The sequence below is a fragment of the Pinus tabuliformis genome, chromosome 3_1 (assembly GCF_031772625.1).
Source record: "Pinus tabuliformis cultivar Carrire ecotype Pingquan chromosome 3_1, CPIR1, whole genome shotgun sequence".
In the NCBI taxonomy this organism is placed as follows: Eukaryota; Viridiplantae; Streptophyta; class Pinopsida; order Pinales; family Pinaceae; genus Pinus; species Pinus tabuliformis.
Window position 1 is genome coordinate 785,770,702 of NC_142301.1, and position 14,172 is coordinate 785,784,873.

Below are 14,172 nucleotides of genomic sequence, written 5' to 3' on the forward strand. Positions count from 1 at the left end.
TCTTCTAGGATTTATTTATTTGACGGTTTCTCAGGATATAATCAGGTTTTAGTTCACCCTGAGGATCAAGATAAAACAACCTTTACTACTCCATGGGGTACTTTCATGTATGTGAATATGCCCTTTGGGTTAATGAATGTTGGAGCCACATTTCAAAGAGCAATGGATATTTCCTTTGCTGATTAAATTGGCAGGTTTATTGTGATCTATCTATATGACATTATTGTTTATTCTAAAACTCATGAAGAACATTTGTTACATCTGAGAAGAGTATTTGAGAAATGTAGAAGGTTTGGGATTTCACTGAATCCTAAGAAAGCAATGTTTGGCCTTGAAGAGGGAAAACTTCTTGGTCATATCATCTCTAAGGAAGGTATTAAAATTGATCCCAAAAGGATTGAATCCATTATGAAGATTAATCATCTTAGAAACATTAAGGAACTTCAATCATTTATTGGTAGAATAAAATTCCTAAGAATATTTATCCCAAACCTTGCAGAACTCCTCAGAAACATAACAAATATGTTAAAATAGATTCAGAAATCAGATGGAACATTGAGGTTATAAAATCATTTGATCAAGTTAAAAAAGCATTGACAAAAGCACCAGTCCTAATCAATCTAGATTTCACCAAGGATTTTATAATCTTTTCATTCGCTTCTGAACACACTGTTGCAACTGTCCTTTTACAGAAAGAAGATAATGGATTTGAACAACCCATTAATTTTTTTAGCAAGGCTTCGAGGGATGCTGCACTCAAATATAATATAATGGAAAAATAGGCCTTTGCATTGATAAAAGAAATTAAAGATTTTAGGATGTATATCCTTCATTCTCACATAATTTCTTATATATTAAATTTCGTGGTTAAGGATATTTTAACCCAAAATGGACTAGATGGTAAAAGAGGCAAATGGATTGTCATCATTCTTGAGTATGTCATGGAAATCAAGCCCACCAAGCTTATCAAAGGACAAGGATTAGCCAAATTGATGGCTGAATCTAATTTTAATGCATTGGATATCAACTTTGTCACTGCATTAGATGATCAAGAGGAACAAGCGACTCCACAATTAGATGAGGCTTTTATGACCTCACCCTGGTATGCAGACCTCATTTTTATTTTATTCAATTTAAATGTTCCTCTTGGTTTAACTAAGACAAAGGCTAGATTTCTAAAATTAAAAGAAGTGAAATTTTTCATCATAGATAATGTTTTATATTGGAAATATGCTAGTGGTATTCTACTAAAGTGTCCATTGAAAGATGATGCAAAAAGAACAATGCAGGAATTCCATGAAGGTGATTGCGGTGGGCATTTATACTAAAAAACCACTGCTAATAAGATCCTTAGAGCTGCTTTTTATTGGCCTACCCTTTTCCCTGATGTTAATAATAAGGTAACATCTTGTCATAAATGCCAAATATTTGAGGGGAAAAGAAATAATTGCCTCTACCTTTGAAACCCATATTTGTTGAAAGTCCTTTCCAAAAATGGGGGTTGGATTTCATTCGAGAAATCCATCCACCTTCCTCTTCCCAACACAAATGGATCCTCACAACTATTGATTACTTCACCAAATTGATTAAGGTCACACCTTCTAGACTAGTTACTGATGTTGTTATTATCAAATTTCTAGAAACCAATATCTTGTCAAGATTTGGCTATCCAAACAAGCTCATTATAGATCATGTTGTAGCTTTTAAATCCAAGAAAATGATCGATTTCTGCAACAAATACCATATTTCTTTGGGACATTCAACCGCTTATTAACCACAGGGTAATGGGTTGGATAAATCTTCAAATAAGAGTCTAGTAAACATTATTAAGAAGCTTTTAGTAGACAAAAAAAAGTCATGGCACAGCAAGTTGATAAATGCACGTTCGGGTGATAGACTCACAACAAAGAAATCAATTGGCATGTCACCATACCAACTGGTTTATGGAATGGATGTTGTTTTTCCATCCTCTCTGGGGGTTCCAGTTATGAAGATAATTCAGGAATTGCAGGTTGAGCCAAATGACATCCAAAGGAGAATTGATCAGGCAATCCAATTGCAACAATCTAGTAAAGAAGTCTATAATAAGGCTTAGGTCATCTAGGAGAATATCAGAAAGAATTTTGATAGAAGAACTAAAGAAGATGATTTCACTTTGGGTGATAGAGTTTTAAAGTGGGATTCCATAACAGAGGACAAAGGAAAGCATGGAAAATTTGACAATCTATGGATAAGAGCTTATATCATTCATGATTTCATAGGACACAATGCATTTTTCCTCACAAATCTAGATGGGAAAGAGATGCCTGGTGGACTTGTGCATGGAAAAATGCTGAAGAACTAATTTTATTAGCAATAGAATTTTTTGACATCAATCATTGTAAATATCATTGTCTTTATTATTTGGATTGGGTGACCTATTGGCAGAAGTTGAAAATCGCGGAGAAGGCCCTAAGCTTCAATTGATATGTTACCATAAGTACTATAATAAAGGAAATAGAACACTCAAGGCTATTGATCAAATGTTCTTGGCACCTCACAAGGAGAGTGCCATCCCTAGCTAGAGCCACTGTTAGGGTCCTATAATTTATAGGATCTCAAGGTGATTGAATATTTTATCTCAGGAATCTTATATTGTAAATAATTGTCAATTTGCAATTTATTTCCAAGTTAAAGAAAAAATAGAATAAAAAAATGAAAAGGGTATAAATAAGAAAAGAGAAAAAACAAAAATATTGAAAAAGAAGAAAAGGTAGAACCCCAAAAGAAACAAAAACAAAAAGAAATAATATTGAAAGTATTGCAAGTCTAAATTCCACTACTGATAGATTGTTTTCTTCATCATTGATAAATAAAGTGTTGTTGTCCGAGTGTGAATACCTATTCAACTCTTTTCCACATTAATTCATCAATCTGGGTGCATAATTTGTTTCAAGGCAACGCGCAAAATATATGCAGGTAACAATGCCACAATCAATCGCTAATCTTAGATTCAGCAACAGAGTTAACGAAAGAGTAAGAGTCACTGTGAAAGAAATTAAGAATGAATTGCATAACTATAAAAAGCATTTACAACAATTAAGTAAAATATTGTAACAACAAAAAAATTAGCTTACACATATAAAATATCAACACACGAAAATAACGTAGCACCTAATCAGAAGAGTGGGTCCAACTCTCTGACCAAGGCTGCGATGGATTCATAGCTTATAAAAAGAAGAACAAAATAACTTGCATTAAATTAACTTAAAGAGTCTTATGTTACAATCTCAATCACTTGCACGACTAACTGTTCGGTCTTGAAAATGTCATTCATTTCGATTACACTTTCACTATTAGGTCCATTATATCACCTCCATTTCACTACTACGTCACTACATTCATCCCACTTTCATTATCATTGGGCCACATTTATGTTTTTCCAAACTTTATTAATTCTTAGCCTTTTTAAGTGAATTTGTGGTTAAAAATTAGGAAATAATGTGCATATGCTTATGCCTAACAAGTGGGTTGAGATTGTTGACATGTGTAGGTCAAAAGGAGGCTTCTAGAAGACCCTTATGTGGCACTCTAAGGCCAAATTCGAATTTGAGTGGAGAGAATCATGAGATAATGAATATATGTGTCACATCTCCTAATTGTATTGAAACTCTAAGAAGACATGTGTCTTATCAGTTCCTATTTTGATTAGGACTCTAGAGGTAGAGGGAGAGATTCATGGACTCTCATTAGTGAGATGGCTTCTCATATTTTTGTATAAATAGGAGATCTATCTCCTTCATTTGTTAGTCTTAGCTTGTTAGTTCTTAAGCTTGTTAGCTTGTGAGATGGCTTTGGAAAGCTTTGGAGAGCTTTGTTGTACTTTGTAATTTTGAAGAATTTGAATAAAGCTTTGATGTTCTCAACATGGAAGGAGATGTGAAGTAGATGTCATGGAGCATATTGGAATGTAAGGTAGAGCAGATTTCATTTTGTAATTTTGCTTTGATTTCATTATGTCATTTGATTTCTTTCAAGTTTGATAGATTAGATTTTCCATTCATGCAATTTTAATTCATGTAAGTGTGTTCAACCGGTTGATTGTAGATTAGTTTTTCTTTACATGTTTTTGCATCAAATAGTGACATGAGATTTGCCTCTCTGCTGACTTTGTTTTTTTTAGCTTTTCAATTTGAGTTATTCTTTGATTTCAGTTTTATTCGTTTGCTTTCTCAGTTAGTTTAGATATCAAATTCCTCATATCATTGACGATTATATCCAAAAGCCATAGCTTAGACTACCTAGTGAGGAATCAAACTATGAATGATGTGATTTGATTTTAGTTTTACTTTTCTGCAATTAGATATCCACTTGCTCATATCATTGATGATTATCTCTGAAAAACATAGCTTAGACTACCTAGCGAGGAATCGAACTATGAATGATGTGATTTGATTTTAGTTTTACTTTTCTGCAATTAGATATCAACTTGCTCATATCATTGACGATTATCTCCGAAAGCCATAGCTTAGACTACCTGGCGAGGAATCGAACTATGAATGATGTGATTTGATTTTAGTTTTACTTTCCTGCAATTAGATATCAACTTGCTCATATCATTGACGATTATCTCCGAAAGCCATAGCTTAGACTACCTGGCGAGGAATCAAACTATGAATGATGTGATTTGATTTTACTTTTGCTTTCCTGCAATTAGATATCAACTTGCTCATATCATTGACGATTATCTCCGAAAGCCATAGCTTAGACTACCTGGCGAGGAATCGAACTATGAATGATGTGATTTGATTTTACTTTTATTAGTTTGCAGTTTTTGATTTGTTTGAGTGCAATAGCTTAACTTTTATTTCCGTATTTAGACAAGCAGCAGAGACAGTGATTTCATGATTAGTATTTCATCTTTTGTTTGATTTAAGTAGCTACATATTTACACTTTTGTTCAAGTACTGATTTGATCAATAGCATGTTTTGAGATCTTTTGAAGTGCTAAGTTTTGGAAGTTACCATTAGGGACATAAACCTTGTCTTGAAATCTCTACCCATACTTGACCTTTAAAAGTATTATTAAGACCTTAGAATAGGATTTCCATTTGCATTAGACACTTTAGGAAACCAACAAAAACAAAAACCCCAAAACAAAATAAAATCTATAAAACAACGAAGTAAGAAAAAGGTTAACTAAGCACATATGGTGCACCACACTTCATCAGTTTACGATACCCGGATTCATAATTTATGTAGAGCAATTTAAGACGTTAAATTTACTAGACACTAACCCTGATTCACAACATTGAAACCCTTCTTATATAATACACAATTTTTTCTCAAGATGGCAGCTAATGTTCTATCATTATACAATTGTTACAATGACCAATTAGTTGCTGAGAGAAAGACAATAAAGGTCTGAAACAGGCCTTGAATCCATTATGTTGTTACATCGCTTATCGATATAATATTGGAAACTCGGAATTTGCTTATGTGTTTTGCACCCATAACCTTTGACCACCAGATCCGCAGAAATGGCAAGATTACTAACTCGCATAGGCAAATTCTCCATAACTATTACTTCATTCATTAAGCATTCTGTTAAAGAAATCAAAGAGGGTTTACCTTATGCATTTAGGGCGATTAGTGAAATTAAATGATGCAAAGGAGTGAGAGAGAGTAAAAATGGATGGAAAAAGTATGCAAGTTTGGCACCCAACATCTCCCCCCAACTGGTCTTTTTGTATGTCCTCATGCAACTCGTCGTCTCTTCAGATCTGGGTTGGACCGACTGTGGTCAACGTCCAGCAGAGCAAGGTCATATTCTTCGGTGATATTTGTCCTTGGAGGCTTGTATCCTTCTTTCATAAGGACATCCTTCCACCAATCATTACTCACATTGTATGTTGGAACGTAAAGCTCTACTAGTAGCCAAATGAGAGGAAACTGAAACCTCAGTCCCATCCATCAAACCTTATAGGTCTGAATGCATGTAACAAAATGTGGCACCCTTTCTAATGCTCCTACAAATTGGGTGCCCTAAAAGGTTCCCAGATCCTGATAGCTGATGACGATATCATCCATCTTCTTTGGCAACTATCACGGGCTTCGTCCTAAAAAGTGACTATCTGTTTGACACAGAGGTTAGTACACCATCTCTGTGTTGCCAGTATTAGTTCCTTAGACCCATCAATCTCTAGAAAGGTAGAGTGCTTGGTATAAATAGTCACTGACTAGCCATTCTCCCTCCTTATTATCAGTGGCTTTTTAGCTTGATTTCCTTCAAAAGTATCACAAGCCTTCCTCCATTTAACCTAGTTAATGGTGTAGGAGGTAAAGGCTCTCAAGTGCACATCTCCCATAAATGGAACCGGGTTGAAGCTCTCGTCATCTTTTAGGAAATAACCATGCATGTAGAGCTCACACATCAAATGTTGGTTCATGATATCATGGATTTTTATAATACGCGAGAATTGTATTGGGTCCTTGATCTCATGGCTGATCTCTTTGTAGATGATTTCTAGGCATAAGAAAAAGAACTGCTCCTGAAGAAACAAAGTGTAACTATGGACAGGAGGCCGGTAGGCCATTACCTACTGTGCTAGGGTAAACATATGTTCCTTATCTGTCTTCAACAACTGTATCTACCCTTTTAAACCCCCTATCTTTTTCTGTTGTTTCTCATGTGTCTGCTTTTCTTTATCCAACTAGTCTATATACTCGGTGACAAACGCAATAGCCTATTCTCGAACCCTCGTTGTCTCCTTTTGTGCATTCATGACAGATTTCCATCTCTGAATTTCAGCCGCTAAGAAGAATTCTCGGGCCTTAAACAATTGTTCTATAGGACCAGTCTGTGTAGCAGCAGAAGTTGTGGGAACATCTTCGGTCTGTACAGTTGATGAGGAGACCTCGATATTGAGCATGACAACCTTCCATTTATATTTATTTACCTTCTTGTTAAGTCGATATACTTGATTTCTCAACTTCCAAACCTCCATTTTTAACCACATGATCTCTCCAAACAGAAGTTGATACCTCTCCTTGAGAGCTGGTCTTCTCCTCTCACACTGTTCCACCCACTCTTGTTTAACAATAAATTCATTTCCTAGCCTCGCAGCTGGTTCAGAGCACTTTCCTCCTCAACTTGTCTCAATTCAGGAATTTCTGTCACCTGGACAGTGCCTTCGGTGATCGCCCCTTGCTCCAATCCTGTTATCAAAATTCCTTCCTTGACTTGTTCTTCAGGAGGTCCCTGCTGGGAATCCTTAAGTAATGAGCCAACAATGGCTGTGCCATCCTTCAGGCTGACGTACTTCAATATGGGAGGAACATCAATTTCCTTTGTGGAATCTCAGAGGAACGAACCTTCCTCGCTCCTCTTGGCATTGTGGCCTGAAACAGAGAGTGGGGAATATCCTCTGCTTCGTCGATACTGGTCCCACCTGCTACTTCTAATTTTCTTTCTTCTTCGCCTTCATCCCTCAATTGGGTTGAGCCTTCTTTGTGTGGTGCCTCTTGTCTAGTGGTCGACACTGGTTCTTGTGGAACAACGTCAACCTCAGGATCCACCTCTTCCACATTTTCCTGTCGTGACTGGGTTGGTGGTGGTTCTTGTGTAGCACCCCCACTTATTTCAACATCCACATTTATTTGGGTAAGTGGTGTTGGTCCTGGTGTAACAACATCACTTGCCATCTCTTTGACCGGAACTTCCTCTCCTTGCACTTCATTAATAAAAGTTGATTCCTACAAAACAACATCAACTTCATCCATTGCCTTCGTAGCCCCATCGATAGATTCCACAGGCGAGGTTGGTTCTTGTGTGACAGCCTCGACTATATCACCAATCATCTCCTCGACTTCCATTTCTACAATAATAGGTTCCACAGATAGGGTTGGTTCTTGTGTGACAACCTCGACTTTGTCACCAAAATTTTCTCCAGTAAGTTCACGACATATTGGAGAAGTCTAATGCCAAGTAGAAGTAGTGACATGATCAACTTTGGGTGCCACACAAGTTTTAGGTGGGCGACAATGTTTGGCTGTATTTACAGAAAGAATGCCTTACCAGAGCCCATTAGAAGCTCAAACCACTTTGATATGGGCTTTACACCATCACCAAGGTTGTTGGAGACAATGCTTTTGTTGGGCACAGGATCCCCCAAGGGAAGTTTTTGGGGTTAGAGCCCAGATTTTGGTTAAAAATTGTAAATCTAATGTAAATACTCTACATTTTATGGGCACGGAGCACGTAGCTTGTATAAGAGTCATAGGGTTGTCCACCGTCAATTTTGTTATTGTAAGGTCGGCTGTAGAGACCTACCCATGGTCCACGAACCATGAGATTAAATAAATAGAGCGAGGCTCTAAGTAAATAGGGGAGTAATGAAATCTAATCATGGAATAGAAGCATAGTGGAAGATCTAAAGTGTAAAATCTAGTTTGGGTCATAGAGTAGGAGAAGGATCTGTCGCTAAGTGCGTAGAGGCCTAGTAGTCCGCAGCTGAGTGCGCGGACCCCTGCAGTTGAGTGTGCAGGGCAAGTCGAGTCTGTAACAGTTGGAAGCATTAATAAAGAGAAGTTTATATCATTTTTGTGAAATTATTTCCTATTTTATGCATTCGATGTATTGGGTATGAATTTCACTTCTACTGTTTATATGATGCGCGAATATATATGACTGCGTTCATTAATTGAATACAAGATAGAATACCTGTTTACTCGAAGTTAACTCAGATCTGTAAGAAGATAAGTAATATACGCGGTGTAGTTTGGGAAAATAGCACAGGTCGTTGCCATAGCAACGCGAAAGCATCTCACCCCCTGGTTATGGCTGCGCGAAAGGCGATTATAATATATTACGAAAGCATTGAAGGTTAGATCAGTGCGCGAAGGTAGGCACAGTTGGACTAAATTGACACCTCAGAAATCTCAAGGGTGTGGAAACTTAGTTCCAACATCCCCCCATACTGCTTTGGGTGAGACTTCAGTCCACACTCCACGGGCTGATGCCGAAAAGGCCAGTAGTGTAGAGATTTGTTTGGCTAAATAACTCTAAACCTGGGTCAAGCCCCCTCAAGCCAACAAATTTTGAGCTCAGCATTCCCCTATTCCTTGGCCTACACCCAGTGTTCAATGTGGACCACCTTTGGCCATACTTTCCACCATTACTAGACACATCAGACATTTCACAACAACTCACACCAACAGAGCTAAATGGAGACTACATGGAATAGGCCACAAATGACTGGATCATGGATACACAGGTCAAGAACACCTGCCAATAGTAAATCCAATTGTATCAAGTTGTCAAAGCTGGCCAACTCTTGCACCAAGGCAAGTGGCTCACTAGGGACCAAGCTTATCAAAAGTTTCCACATCTCATGGAGGCACTCAACACAATGGGGACCATTGCTTCCTAAGGGGGGTGGACTGATCTAGTTAGATACTGGTGTCCACCCATCTATTCCACTTGATTGTTCCTTTTAGTTTCCTTAATTATAGCACAATTTACCATTGTTGACAGTTTTTCAGGTCCTAAACTTTCGGAGTTGTTTTGAGGCCCTAAACGATGTTTTTTTGGAAAAAGTATTACCCATAACTTTTTTCAAGGTTTTGTAGTCGAAATTTGCAGTCCTCAAATATATATTTATAATGAGGTATCGTATGCGTCAAACGTAGATTGTATGCCAAATTTGCGACCTCGGTGTTAGCTCTTCAAAATTTCTCTAGAGTTGTTGTGAAAGAAATGATAGAGGTAACTACAAACCTACTTTGGAGATTAGGATCTAGCCTTCCTATGCTCAAAGAGGGCTCTCTCTTTATGATTTAACTTTGTTTAGTCAATTGATTCTAGGCTAGTTATGATTGTACTTGGGTTTTGGTTTAGATTTAGTGGTGGGATCACTGACTTAGATGGATAGAGGGATGTATTTTACCATTGGGATATGGGGTCAAGTGTCAAGCAAACAAGACTGGATCAAGTTCTAAAGATAGTGTTTACAGGGCAAGGTAGCTGAGTAAATTCAAATCTTAAGGCTGGATGGTGAAGTGGTTTTCAATCGGATCCAAGGAGAAATTAAGGGTTCCTTAAACCAAATAATGAAGGAAATGGTAGGGGTCAATCGAAACTAGGGAGCAATGAAGGATTCCCTAATCTAGATATCAGAGGAAAACATTAAAATGATTAACTATTCAAGACAGAGTGTACTTAACCAAATTTTGTAATATAATTCTAGTTAATTCATTCAATTTATATAACATGCAAGTTTGTGAAACACTTAAGAAAATAACAATTTGAAAAAAAAGAAAATACTTCACTGAAGTAGCTCAACACATGAATCCTGTAATGCAATCTCTTTATTACTCAGTCTAGTCTGCTGACTTGAAAAATTGGTACAATGAACCCTCGGGTTAGAGATCAATGCAACTATAGAAATGTCTAGCAATCAACGCTCTATACTTCGAATTATGAAGTATTTATACAAAAATAGTTTACAAAATATCCCAAACTATCTTGGGAATTAATCTAGGAAAAAGAAATATCTTCATGCAAGAAGATAAAGACCTGCAATATGTCCCTATTTATTAGGTTGTGCTGTCTTATTCTTTGATCTTTTGTTGTTTATTCTCCTTTTCTATTGGTCTTCCACACTGACTATTATTTTTATTTTGGCTTTTAACTGATACTCTTTCATCTGATACTCTCTGACCTAGGTTGACCTGTGTCTTTTCTTTTACTGCTATGTTTTCACTTTTACCTTGAATTTTTATAGTAAGTCATTTAACTTTTCCCATGTGTATGCATATGGTAATTTGATATTTACCATTTTTCTCTAGATTTCATTTGCTTCTATGTACTTTGCAAAGGTGGGCCTGTTCACAAAAAGGTGTTTTACCTCATGCTGGAGGTAATGGTACAAAACCTTTCCTGTAGGCATCCCTTTCATAGAAGCATTATTGGCTTGATCTCTTGCCACTTCTCTGATTTTCCCGTTGTCGTCTTCATGTGGCATCAATCTATCATTTATAACTAAGGTATTTGGTAGACCTTTCTGCCTCAAAACATCAAACTTAACCAGGAACCTGTCTATAGCCAGCTCCATGGTTTGGAATTTGTCCTCAAGGTTCATCATCAAGTTCCTCTTGGTGAGCACTTTATTCACCTCTAGTATGGTGCAGTCCTGTCAGCTATGTCCAACTCCTGCAATTCATATTTATTTTTAGAGTTGAGGAATTGGATTATTCTGGTGGCTTCTTCTGGCATGTCTCCAAGTTCAGCCTTAACTCTTTGAATTGCTTCAGTAGCCTTTTTAACTAAAACATTTTGTTCAAATATGACTTGTATTGATGGCTGAATAGCATTGACATATTCAATGATATTGGCCCATAGTTTTTCTTTAGCTTGGGCAAGTGGCTCCTTCATTGTTAACTCTTTCTCTAAGTTTTTTATCCTCTCAGTCAACCTGGTTGACTTCTGAACTTCGTTCTAGTGTATAATCTGTGTCAGTTTCTTCTCATCCTCCAAACTTGTTATTTGTTATTTTAGTTTTTTTATCTCAGTGGTGTGAAGGGACATGTCCTCCATTGCTTTGACCAGTTTGCTTACCTCATCACTTGGCTAAGCTGCTACTGTTGTTGAACCTGTTGCTGATGTAAATGTTGTTGCAGTTGGAAGTGTTGTAGCCAGTGGAGCTGTGGGAGCCAATGAAGCTACCAAGGTTGATGGTTTTGCTGTAGTGACTGTTGGAATGGCAATGGCAGTGGTTATCTCAAGGTTGTCCTGTTTTAACTGTATCAAGTTGTCCAACTCCTTCTCCATTTCTTTCAATTGATCATTTAATTGGAGAATGAGATCCATCATCTCCTTTTGTTGAGTTTGGCTTTCAAGGACCTCCTTGGCCTGTGGATGCTCTAAATTAGGCAGCTTTAATTGTTTCTTTAAAGTAGCAATATCCTCATTTTTCTTCTTTATCAATTTCTCTGCAGCGTTGACATCATTGGGATTATACCCAAGATTAATCACCAAGTCTTCCAGTGACTTGATCCTATTATCTTTGGCCTGTGAGGATGCATTTTTTAACTTATATTGTGCTATGATATTATCCAGTGAGCTTTGGAGTTTGTGCACAGTCATTGCTTTATTTTTCATGGTGGAATAAATCATCTCACATGCTTGCTTATGGAACTCAATTTGGTCAATAGGGTGAACATCACTAGCCAAAACTTCAAAATATGTTTTCTTGTAGTCTGCTGATGATCTTGGCTATTGGACTGTAGGTTGCATGAATTTCATTTGCATTTTACCTGTCTTAATTTCAAAGGTTGGCATTAATCTATTTTGATTTGCAGGTGTTTGCTTAAATTACTGGGCATAAGTCTTAGCCTTTAATGCCTCATTTCTCAACTTAATTTCTTTGTACTTCTCCTTTATATCTTTCTCTTTATCCACTGGATTGCTAGATGAAGAGACTTCAATCCTGAGTTGTTTCTCAATAAGTTGAGTGTTTGAAGTAGAAGGTTGGTGTGTTACTTCAGAAGTTGTTGGGCCTTTACTCCTTCCAACCATTATTTCAATGCCAGTGATTTCCACTGTGTCAATGGTGTCTTCTTGTTCAGTTATAGGATTAAGCTTGGGCCTCTTCCTATAACTAATCTCAAATTGGTCATCTGTAGTGTCCATTACTGAGCTAGAACCTTCTTCCCTGGTTCTTTTTGCATTTCTGTCTTCATTGGCTAGAGTCTGCAAAATAGGAGGAATATTCATCTGTTCTTCTAGGGCTGGAACCTACAGAAAGGAACTAGTATCAATCTGATTTTCCACATCTATCAAATTATTTTCCACATCTACTACAATATTCTCCACATCTATCAAAGTGTTTTCCAACCATTCTGACTGGTTGGAAAATCTCTCAATGTCTGGCCTAGGATCATGTATGAAAGGACTCAATTTGAATTTGAGCCTTAGTTTATTTATGACTCCATGAGGGTCATATTGCCACATAAAACTTCTCTTGAAATTCATCTGCTGTAAAATTTTATCTGCCTCTAGTCCAACTTCCCTATTATTACAAATAAAGGGGCCCAATTGATTTTTCATTTTAAACTGGGTCTTCTTCCTAGCTGACAGGAAATTAACTTCATCAGAGTTTATGATTTGTCTGAAATACTCTAATGCAAATATCCTCATGGGGAGGTATTTGGGCAGCTTGTAGGAAGTGAGTTGGCATCCATATATTCTGATTTCTGTGTGGTCCTTGGTATAGATACCCATCTCCCACTCTATTGTTCTTAGCCAATTGTAAAACTCTTTTAATCTCTTATGATCCTAAGCTGATAGCTACTGGTTAGCATGTTTATAACTAGATGAAAAATGAGTCAATGAACTCTTTATAGGAAAAAACAGTGGAGTACCTTTGGATCAATGGTGTCCAATAGATGACAGATCTTGGATTGCCTTTAGTGTCTAATTTTTGGATGCTGACTGGAAATTTATCTGACTAATAATATAGGAACATGTGAAACAAAACTGAAGAGTATTTGAACACTCTCTCATTTGGTAATCTGATAAACTTTTCGTGGATTCTATCTACCATGAACTGAGCATAGTTGTAAGTTGTATGAGGAGGCTTTCCTGGGCAAAAGATAGAAAGGAAAGCAAGGACAACCTCATCCACATGTTCATCTGTGGTGTACCATAGTATGCAAGAGAGCATGGTAATAATTTGTCTGTCTCTCTCAGAGAAAATGGTGGTAGCATATGGAGGACTATCTGTAGGAGTATGAGACTCCTTTACGATGAAAGTTTGAAAAATCTGAGCCTTCTTGGGAAGGTCTAGCTTGATGTAGATTTCAAGTAAACCTTTAATGGAAAGTGGGGTCTCATTTGGGTCTGGTTGGATTTGCAGCTTTTGATTTATTGATTCTGCTATAATAGTGAATAAACCCTGTTGGTCAGGGGTGACTATGGCTCTTTGACTGGGAACATAACAAGATTGAAAAAAGTGGATGATTTCTGGGAATTGGTGTACTTCTGGGAACAAGTACTTGGGTAAATTGGACTCCCATAGGTGAATGTCATCATTCTGGTTCAAAAACTTGTCTTTTCTCTAGCAGTGGAGTTTCAATAGGTAGGCAAGGAAAGTAGTGTCCTTGATTTGAAATTCTATGTCAGCTAATTGAAGG